Genomic DNA, 14,678 nt, shown 5'->3' on the forward strand with positions numbered 1-14,678 from the left:
TTCAGTTCTCACTTCGCGGCAAGGCCAAAAATGCATAAAAACCTCAAAATATCTTCATTAAAAACTGAAAAACGTAAAAACAATTATAAAAGACCAAATACAATTTAAAACCATTTATTTTTTTTTCCATTAAAATTAAAGTTTCTACGCAAAAACAAGCACTTCGGCCAGCAGGAAAGAAAGCAAATTTTTCGGTTAATAAAACTGAAAGTTTACTTTTGGTACCATTCTGCAAAAAGACACTGAAGGTACAGAAACTGGATTAATTCGCTATTCTGCTAAGTTTCAAATGTAAACAAATATAGCTGCTACTATAAAAAATTAAGATTAGCGGCAATTAAACAACTATTAAATTTTTGATAATTCTACAAATTTTGCATGCAGATTAACTAAACATCAAAACCCAAACTGAAAGATAAGAACAACATAATTCAATCATTTTTAACTAAAGAAATTCACAATTTAGCAATATATGCGAATAAAAAAACTGAGCTCTCGGAGTCGAATAACAGAGGATATATACATTTATATACTTTTTGGTAAGGCCGATTGGAACTAAAAAGGAATGTGCACAACTTCATGTTATACTAGTTCTATATGCTAAATTTCACCTTTCTGAGGCTACTCGTTTTTGAGTTGTGCGAGATACATACATATGTAGGTATGTAGAGACGTCAGGAAAAAAAAATCTTTTCTGAATCCATTTTAAATCCTTTTCGCAACCCATTTTGGGGAAAAAGTCCTTCATTCTGCCCTTAGGGACAGATGTCACGCAAAAATATCGTAAAATTGCCTTCGATAGCGGTCAAAATGGATATTTTCGTTAAATATGATGCCCGATATGGTTTGCGGTTACAATACTTCCTTGACTTCGTATAAGAAAGTAATAAATCTGAAACTTTAAATCCCGACGCGTTTATTGAACCAACTAATACATTTTTAAAACCCGTTTTACCTTCTTTCTCTTTTGGTATTTAAGTACAGAGCAATTGCTAATGTAAAAAATATTTTAATTACGATGTGCCTTTAACTTGAATTTCAAGGTTATCTTGAATCAAAAAACACAAACTTCAATATTGTTACGTTTTTCCTATTCTTCTGACACTAGTTGTTACGTTATTTTCTTCCTTCACATTCACACGGTGTTCGTGTGGATTTGGAGTGAGTAACGACGACATTGGATGAAGTATCGAAACACACTTTATTAGCCAGTACTGTCAGGACAGCTCCAAAACACACTTTATATGTGTCGATGAACTACTATACACACGCTGACACGATCAGCGACACAGCCTTCTGGTAATCAGGCTATAACGATGGAGACAGCTTCCTGGAAAGCACCCGACTCTGCTTTCCGGAGTACAGTTCCCGATTCTGCTTGGTCGTTCTTGGAACTACAAGTACTCTCGAGACTCTCCACGCTACAACTCGCGATGCACTCGACGACACACGAGCACAGCTCCCGACTCTTCGGTTCAGCCGTACCCGAAGCTCAACACGCTCTCTCGACGACGCACTAACCGCGATACACTAAGAGACTCCTTCGGTGCACTCGAAGACCCACTCGGCACTCGCCGCCCGGCTATCAACTCGATCGACTCCGCAGGGTTTGACTCGCTAGATGAGACACTAACTCGCTACTGATTCTCTTGCACTGTATGCGAGGCACACACACTCTCGATGAAGCACACACTGACTGACTGCGGACCAGCAGGGTTTATATGGCTTTCGGCTTGTTTTCGGGAACATTCTGGGCTAAACCGGTAAGAATTCGTTCCAGAAGGTTCTCCAAACGTCCACGGTATATCGCCAAATTTGTAGCCAAATGTCGCCAAATGGGCGATTTTTCGCCAAAACTGGCAACCCAACTTTGCAGGGAAGCTATCTCACCGCGCCTGTAGCTTTCTTAGCAATATGCTAGGTGTAGAATTTAATTTCAGTGCTGGCTCAGATTCAAGCTGTGGTTTGGGCAGATGACCAAGCAAGCACTTTGTATTGCATTTATATTCAGATTAACTAATACTCGTAATAAATGCTATTTAATGTTTGTGTCTTCGAGAACTTTTAACAAGCGAATGCTTCCTAGGCAAAGTTCGAAATGAAATTTATAAGACAAATTTATAGAATAAAGATTTAAAATTTCTTTGAATGATTAACCCTTTGCTGCATACAAATAATCTAGAGAAACTATCTAATCTAACGAAAATGTTTGTATTTTTTCTACTTAAAATAACCTTAGTAATAATTAAAGAAATTTTTTATTCAAATTTCGTTTTAAATAATTACTACAGTTTGCTCACTACAATGGACAGCATGCATATACGTACATGCATACAAACCTCTTCCCAATGATTTACGGTCATTGCACTTGCCTTTTTTGCAGTGATCATTACCATCTTCTCTTGATAAGCAGTATATTTGGGTTTCAATTCATTCTTTTCGGTAGATCTTTATCTACTCACTCCACATTTTACTGAAACTGACATTTAAAATAAAATGTCTAAAATGACTAACTATGAATAAAAAATGGCACTATAAGAAAATGTAAGCAATATTATATAATGTTTACTATGAGAAATTGAGCTAACTTAGAAACAGAAGTAGCAGCCATTTTCCAAATAGCAATGTTTTACTTAGTGATTCTATACAGCCATCTAGGATCGACAGTTGAAAGTTCTAATAATACAGAATGAATAAACACAGGAATGGAATATGTTAAGGCATTTACAGTAGAATAAACAAATTTAAACATTTGTCTACTAGAGTGGACATGTTGCAACAAAGGGTTAACTATTGGTTTTAGAACATAAAACAATAACTTAAAACATAAGACAATTTTAACGATCAATTAATGCATACGAATAGGAAATGTTCATATTTTTCATTCAGGAGAAGAAAATTAATGACGTAATTGATATGATTAAATGAAATCCAGGTTAAACAAGAAAGAGCATAGGGAATATTTGCATTATTTGGCAAATGTTAATTTTCCATTTTACGTCACATTTTAAACATTATTCATATAAGAATTGAAGACACAGCGGAAAATAGTGACAGGCCGATCACCTCGTACCCAAGTACATTTGGCTTCTTCTGCAACGCACCACTCGGATGCGTTGTTGATTGCATTAGAGGATCGAACTTATCTCTTAGCTTGGGATTCGGCCTACAGAGTAACGCTATGTATGGTTCAGCTAAGCCATGTTACGAGAAACACCAAAACTGCCTGAGATGACGAGACAGAATCGACATTGCTGTAACAACAAGGTCGACTTGACGGAAACTGAACCAATATGCCTGAAAATGAGGATTCCGCAAGCGATGGCAGAATATTCTTTGTTGCTCTTTTCTTTGAAACCTGGGTAGGAACTTAATAATATCCCGTTACTAATCCAATAACTTTCAAACCTTTTTCTCTCAGTTTAGATCAATTTTGGGGTGTCTAGATTGACATAGAGACTGAAAATTGGAATATATGAATAGAATCTGCCATGAGCCCCAAACGGGGATCATAGCAGAGGTAAGGGTTAGCCCTCACCGGAAAATAAAATCCACATTGATTATAAATAGTAGTAAATATATTCTAAAACCATTAGAGAACACGGCAGCACTCAGGAATTGGAAAGGAAGTACACTGCGAAAAAAAAAAAAAAAAAAAAAAGAGGGGGAGGGCGGAGGGAGTTTTATATTTCCCGTTCTACTGCGCTGATTCACACAATTCATGCTGCGTTTTTCATGTCTTAAAAGCGCGACTTTGGCTATGTATTACATTTATATATAACACTGTCCTAATACTGGTATTTTGACACAAAATCGGACTTTTTCTGAAATGGCATATCAACGTTTTCCAAGGTTTCGATTTAGCTCGTTACAGTTAATAGACTTTGATATATATTTATTTATTTCTGTTTTCTTTTAATTAAACTTGCATTATTTCTTCTTCCCGAATAAGAAATGAAGGCTTAATCGAAATATAATTTGCACATTTCTTATAATTTATTTTTAAAATTTGTAGGTTTAAATATTTTTTATAAATTTTTCGAAAAATATTTTGTATTATAACCTATAAAATTTTTAACATCATCTTAAAGTAGATATATTTCTAGGCACACCGGCAAAACATTGGAGTTTTTTTAATTCAAAATTTTCTAAGATATACATGAATTTACATAATAGACGGTTTCCAAATTGGGCATCTTGTTTTTGAGTGATAATAAAGCCAAATGCGGTTTATGCACTTTGTTAAAATCATTTGAAAGTATGAAAGATGACTTTTTTACCGCTCGTTTACAGTGGAAAAAAGGGAAAAGAAAATAGGTTGCTATAAATTAAGAAGTTCGCCAAATAAAGTTTTGTTGGCGAAAACTGAAAAAAGTACGCCAAGATATTTTTTTTAAATTTCTCCCTAAATTTAGCACCAAATTTTACACAATTTAATATTTAGGCATAATTTGAGTTTTAGAATCAAAATATGGAAAAACATTGGCATGTCATTTTAAGAAAAGTCCGATTTTGAGTCATAATATCTATATTAGAACAGTGCTATATATAAATCTAATACATAGCCTAAGTCGCGCTTTCGACAAATGCAAAACGCGATTTGAATTCGTCAATTGGCCCAGTAGAACGGGAGATATACTAGACTCTAGACAAGGCACACACACACTGACTGCGGACCAGTAGAGTTTTATATAGCTTTCGGCTTGTGTTCGGGAACATTCTGGGCTAAACCGGTAAGAATTCGTTCCAGAAGGTTCCTCTACCGTCCATGGTATATCGCCAATTTTGTCGCCAAATGTTCGATTTCTCGCCAAATATGGCAACTTTGCCGTCCCTTGCCATTTTATGGCAACCCTAAAACTGCTTTGCGGGGAAGCCATCTTACCGCGCCTGTACATTTCGTAACAATATGTACGTAATAATACGTACAGCGTTTTGAAAATATTGAAATCTCGAAACTCATCAAAATGCTGCTACTTCTCCCAAATAATAATATCCAGCTCGCTCATATAACTACTACTCAAAAACTCGTGAAAAGCTTGAGAAAGATTTAAGCAACAATGTAAAAAAGTAACCATTGTTGCTAAACTAATTAAAGTTGTCAATTTCCGCTACCCAAATAGGACAAAACCCCAAATAGGGATCATGGCGGTTAATAGGCTAAGGCTGAAAGTCGGTATTATTTTCAAATACGGTAAGAGGCCCAGTATGTTACTATATTATTATTGTCATGTATTTCTACCAATCCTTGCACCATATTTCAAAGCATTTCTCGAAATTATTCCTTTCAGCAGCATATGACACCATGGACAACATTTTCCATTAACTGTCCTTTTACAGTCAATAACTTCTGATAAATCTCGTATAGCTGTTCAAAACATTTAATTCTTGCTGTCAATCGTGTTCACAGTAACGTTCAAAACTGCTGTTCACGTATTCTGTGAAGTTAAAATCCTTTAACGGAGTCCACATTAAAGAGTTCTGCATTCTTACATTTCTCCCTAAGCTTGTAAATGGAATTCTTTTTTGGTGACTCTGCTACGGTATTTTACTAATAGTTATATGACAGGGATACCTCGCCAGTAAAAGTTCGAAAAATTATTTTGAACAATTGTGTAAGTATTGGCAGACATGTGTTTTTCAATATAATATATTAAACGCCCTTGCCAAAACTTCACTATATATGATACAATAGTGTGTACCAACATTATACAGGGTGGTTATAATTAAAGTGACCCTATTCAGACACCTGTAGGATCCTTTTATTGTATGAATGAATGTTAAAAAGTTTTTATTTGCTTGCAACCATTTGTATTTGTATTTTTTGGTTTGTTATGTTTCCTTCTTAACTTTTTATGTTACTCGGAGCTCGGGCCTTGTTTCTCGGATGATTTTTAAGAATGTTAGTTAAAACTTATTGATTTAGTCATTGTTTTATTTCTTATTTTGTGTGGGCACGGCCGGCTCGATGGCTCCTCGTTTTTGTGTTAGACGGGCTAGCCCCTTTTATGGTCATGTGGCCGACTTGCGTCGGCTAGGGGGACCGGGGCTGTGCCCATTACTGACCTGTAGGACCCGTTCTGCCTATCGGATTTGGATGAAACTTGGTATATACGTTATATGAACTACGGGGAAAAGATTTCTGTAAATAAAAAAATTGTTCAAATTTTGACCCCCAGATGGCAATATTCTTTATATATATTCGTCAAACCTATAAAGAGACTTGCAGTCAGAGTTAGAAAATCATTCTGCGTGTCTTTCTCGTCGTTAATCATGCCCTTACAGAAGAAATATCGAGCTTTACCGGTAAAACTCTTTTATCAGAAGGACAGTGATAGCTTAGCTGTATTGCGTGGATATCGTCGTTTAAAGGAACTGCAAAATGGGTTTATGGCGAACTATTTTTTATTGGTGAAATCGTTTCCCCATAGTCCATATAACATGTATACCAAATTTTATCAAAATTCAATAAGTAGAATAGGTTCTAGTGGGTTTAAATAGGGTCACTTTAATTATAACCACCCTATATTTAAAACCGTCGCACGGCATTTTATTAGAATTGTTAGAAGGAATCATTTTTAAATTTCACTGTTTTCAAAAAACGTTTCGTGAATATTCCATAAAAATCGTAAAATATTCGTAAAAGATATTTTGTGAAAAAGCTTTTGAGAAAACATTTTAAAGCATTAAGAGAACTAAATATTTCGTAAATATTCGTAAAAATATTTCGTTAAAAGCTTTCGGAAAACAAGTAAAGGAATTAAAAGAGCTAAATATTTCGTAAAAGTCGTAAGTATTCTTAAAATATGCACATAAAATATTTTCTAAAAAGCTATCGGGAAAACAATTGATAGTAAATAATCATAAAAAATATTTGTAAAAAGCTTTTGGAAAAACACGTAATTTCGTACATTTCTTTACGAAATATTTACGTGGAAAAAGACGTAAATATTTTGTAAAAGTTGTAAATACTCGTAAAAATATTTCTTAAAAAGCGTTCGGAAAAACAATTGATAGCATTAAGGGAGCTATATATTTCGTAAAAGTCGTAAATATTCGTAAAAAATATTTCGTAAAAGCTTTCGGGAAAATAATTGAAAGCATTAACCTAAACATTTCGTAAAAGTCGTAAATTTTGGGAAAATATGCATGTAAAATATTTCCTAAAAAGCTATCGTGAAAACAATTGATAGTAAATATTCGTAAAAATTATTTCGTAAAAAGGTTTTGGGAAAACACTTAAAAGCATTAAGAGGGCTAAATATTTCGTAAAAGTTGTAAATACTCGTAAAATATTCGTAAAAAATATTTCGCAAAAAGCTTTCGAGAAAACAAATGTAAGTGTTGAGATATTTGTAATCGCATTCTTACTGGTTAAAAGGAAGTATAGCTTTCTGTCAAGATACATTCATTAGCTTTCTGCCGGGTCCGAGTTATTCTGAAACTTGATCCCATTCTGTATGTTTCTTTTTATTGGTTATTTATTGTGTCTTGTTTATGATTTGTTAAACCATGATCTGTTATAAAGTTATATATATGACCTCTGTAACCGCTTATGGCTGCTAGTGTGTTTATTCCAGAATTTTGTACAGTGTGAACTGTTTGTGAATACTGTTAATTTATATGACTTTAACATTTCTCGTACGAGAACTCTTGAAATTCACCAGAAATATGTTACTGTTGACTTATTCCTCATTTGAGCCACTCCCACCAGTATAATTACGATCCATTTCATTCTGAACCTGTTTCAAAAGCATACTTAATTTAAATTACTTAATGTTTATTTTTTCAAATACTTTATTAAGCATACTTTTCAGCTAGTTATATCTTTTGTCACAGCTCGAACAGCTCCCAGATGCTTTTTCACTCTATATACCTTTGTATTTGCTTCAGCTTCGCCTAGTAGGCGCGGCGTTACACGCCCATTTTTTCAATTATATATACCAACGCCTAAGGGCATTTTTTTCAAAAGCGGTGGTTAAAGCAGCAGAGGCTGCTAATTGCCTTCTAACCATTCAAAAGACAAAAGACAAGCTTATGGCTGCTAGTGCTTGTACTTACTTATTTCTGCTTGCATGTAACTGCGTGTGTCTCTGCATATCTCGGTAATAAATATTTGCTTTGCGAACCACGGCATTTTCTATGTTTAACAGCAGAGCGTGGTTCCTTCAAAAGTTAGAATTCCCTGATAGTTCTCTAATTGAACCTTCAGTGTAATAATTTATCGTTCGCGTGATTTTGATTTGGTGTATCGTGAATGATGGCTTTTTCCGGAAGTGAAAGGGAAGCGTTTGATGTCGCACTATTTGACGGTGCTAATAACTTTACTGTTTGGTGTCGAAGAGTTCGAGCAGTATTTACGGCAAGGGAATTGGATACGTTTTTGGAAACAGAAGCAGTTGCGGACAGAGTTGCAGATGTTTTGAAATCAAAAAAGGCTTATGCCTTAATACTTGCGCTTCTAAGTGATAATGTTATTGCTTCACTTCAACGTGAAGACATGTAAAATATGGAAGAAACTACAAGCTACGTATAGCGCTAAAGGTGCAGTGAGTCAACTTTTAACGCGTAAGCGTCTAGCTACCATAAGGAAATCCAAGGATGTGTCAATGAGACAGCATATTGACAGCATAATGAACCTGGTGAGTAGTCTACGCGTCTCTGGCTCTGAAGTAAGTGACTGTGATATTATTATTTACATTTTAATGTCTTTGCCAAAGGAATATGAAAATATTAAGGCATCTCTAGAGAATCGGCCAAGCAATAATTTGAGTTTAGATTTTGTTACAAGTAGACTTATTGATTGTGAATCTCTTATGTTTGATTATAAAAATGAAAATAAGCATTCTAAACCAAATACAGATAACTCTGTTTTTATTAGTGCTCGTAAAGATTTCTTTTGTACTTATTGTAAAAGAAAAGGACATTCTGTTAAATTTTGTAGGAAAAAGAACTGCGTCTGTCATAACTGTGGGAAAACTGGTCATTTTAAAAGTGAATAAGTAATAATATTTAAAAGTGAATAATAATAATTCTAAAAAGCAGGCAAATTCAAATAGTAGTAAGTATGCATCCCCTGCAATATCTCTTATGGCTGGAAATCTTGTGCATGATCAATTTATTATTGATTCTGGTGCAACTTCTCATATGTCTTCTCACAAGGAAGTGTGAAGTATGTGTTCGTGCCAAACAAAGTTCTTTGCCTATAGGAAAGGGTCCTCGCATAAAAGAATCCAAACCTCTTATAACTATACACACTGATATATGTGGTCCAATAGAAACTCAAACACTCCATAGGGAAAGGTATTTCATGACTATAATTGATGACTATTCGAGATTTATGGAAATCAGACTGCTCAAAAGAAAAAGTGACATTGCTCATGAACTCAAACTATTCTTTAAATTGAATCCAACTGTTACAAAACTGCGCTGTGACAATGCTAAAGAATATGTCAGTGGATAATTGCATGAAGTTGCTAAAAGAGCAGGTGTAAAAATAGATCCTGCACCGCCCTATACACCTTTTCTAAATGGTGTTGCTGTACGAGCAAATAGAACTCTACTGGAAAAAGCTAGAACAATGATACTTTTAGAGATATTGCAGGGGATGCATACTTACTACTATTTGAATTTGGCAAAATTACCAAAAAAAAAAAAAAAGGCAAAAATTACCAAAATTTCTTTGGGGTGAAGCAGTACTTACGGCTGCTTACATAAATAATCGACTCCCAAATGGTTCAATTGAAAATCGTGTTCCTTACTTTCTGAAGTATGGTGAAGATCCTGATTTAACAAACATGCGCGTATTTGGCTGTGATGCTTATAATCTAGTGCCACCATCGCAAAGAAAGAAACTAGATGAAAAATCTATCAGAATGATATTTGTAGGTTATTCCACAATGGGATATCGTTTAATGATTCCAGAAACAAGACGCATCATTGTTTCCAGAAATGTTAAATTTAATGAAGAAAAGAAGAAAGTAGAAAATCAAAAATATATTTCCGATAGTTCTGATTTGAGTGAAAATGACAATGATGACATTAAAAATGAAGACAAATCAATTTCAGACACTGATAACGGCGAATTAAATGCTGCAAATAAGAAGGAGGAACAAAGAAAATCTTCAAGAGAAAAGAAACAGGCAGTTAGGTATCCTGATCCTGAAATTTACCAAGTAATGTTTGCACAAGACAGTCTGACATTTGAAGATATTGTAAATCTACCACAAGTAGAACAAGAACCATATAAAAGAGCTATGGATGAGGAAATGAAATCTATGGAAGATAACGACGTCTGGGATCTACAAAGTTTACCCCCTGATAAAAGAGCCATTTCCTACAAATAGATTCTACTTAAAAAACGAGATGGAACTTACAAAGCGAGGCTTGTTGCTCGTGGCTTTATGCAAAAGGAAGGAGTAGATTATACAGAAACGATTTCTCCAGTGATTAGTATGTGCTCTTTACGTTTAATCCTGGTAATTATCAATAATGAAGGTCTGCAAACCTTTACTTTAGATGTCAAGACAGCTTTCTTGAACGGTAAGTTAGATGAAACCATCTACATGGACCAGCCAAAAGGATATGATGATATGAGTGGTAAGAAATGTAAACTTAAAAAGAGTTTATATGGTCTTAAACAGTCTCCTCGACAATGGTATCAGAAATTTCTTAATTTTGTTATTAAATTAGATCTTAAGCAATTGAACTCTGAACCATGTATTTTTATCAGAAATTTAAATTGTAAGAAAGTAATTATGGCTCTTTATGTAGATGACTTATTAATTGCAGATTCAGATGTAAAAGAAACAAATATTATAATATCCATTGTTATCAAATGAATTTAAAATGTCAAAATCTGAAATTGTCTCGGAAATTTTGGGTATTAGACTTAAATTTGAGTCTGGTTGTTTGTATTTAGATCAGAAACCATATATTGAAAAATTACTTGATAAATTTAAAATGTCTGATTGTAAAACAGCCCAAACTCCCATTGAACAAAAATCTACAGCAGCTGATTTTCAGAAAGGAAATGCATTTCATGGCCCATACAAAGAATTAATTGGATCTTTACTTAGCATATATCACACGGCCAGATATTATTTTTGCAGTAAATTGCTTGAGCCAACTGCAGGAGCATCCTACTGATGTTTTTGGTGTGCTCTAAAAAGAATTCTTAGGTACTTGAAAAACACCTTAAATTTAAAATTGATATACAAAAAGGGTGATTTGCAAAGGGCAAACTTGTGTTTGTATGTAGATGCAGATTGGGGGGGGAGATACTCGAGATAGGAAATCAATTACTGGTTACTTTATAATGTTTTCAAACTGTCCTATTATGTGGTGCTGTAACAAACAAAAGTATATTGCACTTTCATCAACAGAAGCTGAAATAATTGCTTTATGTAAAGGTATTCAAGATGTTTTATGGATAAAAAATGTAGTAAATGAAATTTCCAGTGTTAAAAATGTTTATATTTTTGAGGATAACCAGTCATGTATCAAAAGTATTGTTAATGAAAACTTTTCAGGTAGGTTGAAACATATAGATATAAAATTAAAGTTCACTCGTAAGACTGTTAAGGAAAATAATATTAGAATTGAATATGTACAATCAGGTTTACAAATTGCAGATATGTTAACTAAGGCTTTGTCCAATACAAAATTCTATGAACTGTTATCATTGAGCTGTTTAAAAACTGTGTAATTCTTTTATGTTTTGTATAATGTGCGATTAAGGGGGAGTGTTGAGATATTTGTAATCGCATTCTTACTGGTTAAAAGGAAGTATAGCTTTCTGTCAAGTCCGATACATTCATTAGCTTTCTGCCAGGTCCGAGTTATTCTGAAATTTAATCCCATTCTGTATGTTTCTTTTGATTGGTTATTTATTGTGTCTTGTTTATGATTTGTTAAACCATGATCTATTATAAAGTTATATATATGACCTCTGTAACCGCTTATGGCTGCTAGTGCTTGTACTTACTTAATTCTGCTTGCATGTAACTGCGTGTATCTCTGCATATCTCAGTGATAAAAATTTGCTTTGCGAACCACGGCATTTTCTATGTTTAACAGTAAGCATTTAAGCTTTTTCAAACATTACTAAAGTATCATCTTACCTTCTGCGGCGATTGGCAGCAGCAAGGCGACGCTAGTGCGTTCCAAACAGCTGACATCCGCTAAAGGGGGCAACACCGTACGAATAGCCGCCCTTGGAATCCAGGACATTGAGGGCTTCACAGGGCTGCTCCCCGCATGGCACACAACTCATGCACTGAAGAATCGAAAACACGGGAGGCTTTGATTATTGTCCTATTCCGCAGAAAATGCTGTGCTCGAACTCACAAATAGAGGGCACGAAGAATGGCTTGAAAGTCTCTGCGATTGTCAAAGATGTCACTAATTATGTGCAGGATAAAAGCCATTCTATCAGTTACGGTTTTCGTCAATTACTTCAGTCTAAGGGAGAGAGAAAATAGTAAAATTTAGAACCACTTGTGATAACAAAAACAATTAATTTGTTTTAGTAACGAAACTGATAATAACATATCACAGCAGCAATATAATTACAAAATTTTATTGAAAATGCATTTTGATTCTTCTATTTAAGCAGAAGAATTATGAAAGAATTTCTTTGATGCACACTGTACTGTAGAGTCATTAATTTTTTAATGCCACAGACGTGAAAAATGTGCAATGCCCTCGCCTGGACTCGAACCTGAACTAAAGAGCGACTGGGGTTAGGAGACCCAATCGCCAAATTCTAGTTATGAAGAATCAGCATCCACCACCTCTTAGTTCGGGCGCCATTGTAAAAACAGTTTATTTTTCGAAGAGACAATGAAAATGAGCAATACCGTTGCCAGGAGTCGAACCCGAACCTTTCGAATAGGCGACAAGTGTGCTACAGTTAAACCACGAAGGCATGTAGAATAGTGGGAGAAAATACCTTATATTTTCTGCTATATATTTGACTGACTTGACATTTTCCCTGCGGAGGGCTCAATGCAGAGAACTCTGTGAACATAATGGCTGTATCTAGGGAGTCTCGGCTACAAGGGCATCAGTATCAATAGTGGGCGCAGCCCGACCCGCCTAACCAAACAAAGTGGTCTCATGGTCATAACAGGCCACGTTCATTTCAACAAAGGAAAAACCGGCTACGGGGATATAAAATCACGAGCTTGCCGGTTTCAGAATCCCGCAGGAAGATCGTTTCATACATTTGGACTTATGGGGATTGGCAAAGATTGGCCCTGTTCCGTCAAGCGGTTAACCCAACTGAGGGGGTCGGGGCTGGCCCTTCGCTGAAGAGAGAGGTAAGTGCTCTGTACTCAGCTTGATGTGGTTGGCTGCTCAGGGTTAAGCGTCCGAGCCCACGTAATACTGGCGAGAGCATTTTAAACGACCAGCCACATCTTCGGACGTGCATGTTCCCCGTCACAATGAAACCTGAGAACCGATGACCCCACAGGCCTAGGCCTATAGCCGTGGTTGTAGTAAATTTTCAAAGTCTTCCATCTGGATTGACGTCACATTGATTCAGACGTCACACGTCATAAAAGCAACTCAGTTATTTTAAAAATGGACTTTCATGAACTAAGCTCGAAGTTCACAAGAGAAATTTAATTACGAAAACCTATAACAGAAAATAAAACTTAGCCTTGCACTGAAACGCTTCAAGTAACGATTTCTATTACTCACCGCGAATAAGTAAAAAGTCCCAAATGTGAGGTTCCACTGACGAAGAAAAATGCGATAATTTTCATTAACAAGCGCATCAACCATTCAGTGAGATGTCCAATCCATGAAAATTGTGAAAACGTTTTGCCGTTAACTCATTGGTGACAAATGCTTTCAGCTCTCTTTCCAAACAGCTTCGTTAAGCAGAAAAGACCATCAGAACAAAAATGTTCTGAAAGAAACATTTGCATTGCAACGGTTGAATTGTCGGTTTGTACAAAGCGATATTTTTGCCACTTCTTCCCATGAATAAATTTAATTTCATTAGGGCTTACATATTTATTATTAAAGTCAGTGTTCCATATAGTATTATATACACGCTTTGAATGAAGTAGGAAAAGAGATAAAAAGAAACAAGTATTAAATTTATTTATCTAAATACCTTTAAAATTTGTACGCGTCTATCTATTTGTTAGTTTCTTTGTGGCATTATCTACTCCGGAATGAGGAGGAGTTGAGATTCCAGAGAGGTACCTCAGGAATCCGAAAATTCGCGAGAAGCTAGTTCGAAAATTCTCATCTTCGTATAATTTTAATCAGCCTAGGTATTAAGTAAAAACTCTGAAAATGCTCATTTCCTCCCTCATTTTTCCGAATGGCAACAGACTCGCACGCTGGAGATTAAAATCTGCTTTATTTCGAAAAGTGGTGCCACTGCTCTTTTTCAAATCTTAGAAATTCTAAATAAAACATTTCTAAGTTTTAATAAATATGAAATAAAATTAACATTGCCAAATATTAAATATATTATTCCCGATTCCAAAAATATGTGGAAAGCCATTTCCACCACTGTTATCTTCGAACAACTTTCATTAGCCGATATATTAATTAAAAACTCTCAAAACGCTAATTATTGCACTCATTTTTTCGAGTGGCAACAGTGTCGCGCGCTGGAGATAAAAAATGATTTTTTTCGGAATCTGTTGCCACTG

The 14,678-nt window shown here is 35.1% G+C and overlaps 1 protein-coding gene across 1 annotated transcript in view; it reads right to left on the reverse strand.

Annotated features, from left to right (window-relative positions):
• Nucleotides 1–14,678, reverse strand: part of LOC118185821 (uncharacterized) — a 781,755-nt gene that overhangs the window by 656,286 nt on the left and 110,791 nt on the right. The window contains exon 2 of the mRNA XM_085822881.1: nucleotides 12,123–12,462. The gene's annotated coding sequence lies outside the window, so the exon portion shown is untranslated. The remainder of the gene's footprint in view (nucleotides 1–12,122; nucleotides 12,463–14,678) is intronic.

This window comes from Stegodyphus dumicola, chromosome 1 (assembly GCF_044657685.1).
Source record: "Stegodyphus dumicola isolate Sdum_Otavi_A_Nest chromosome 1, ASM4465768v1".
NCBI lineage: Eukaryota > Metazoa > Arthropoda > Arachnida > Araneae > Eresidae > Stegodyphus > Stegodyphus dumicola.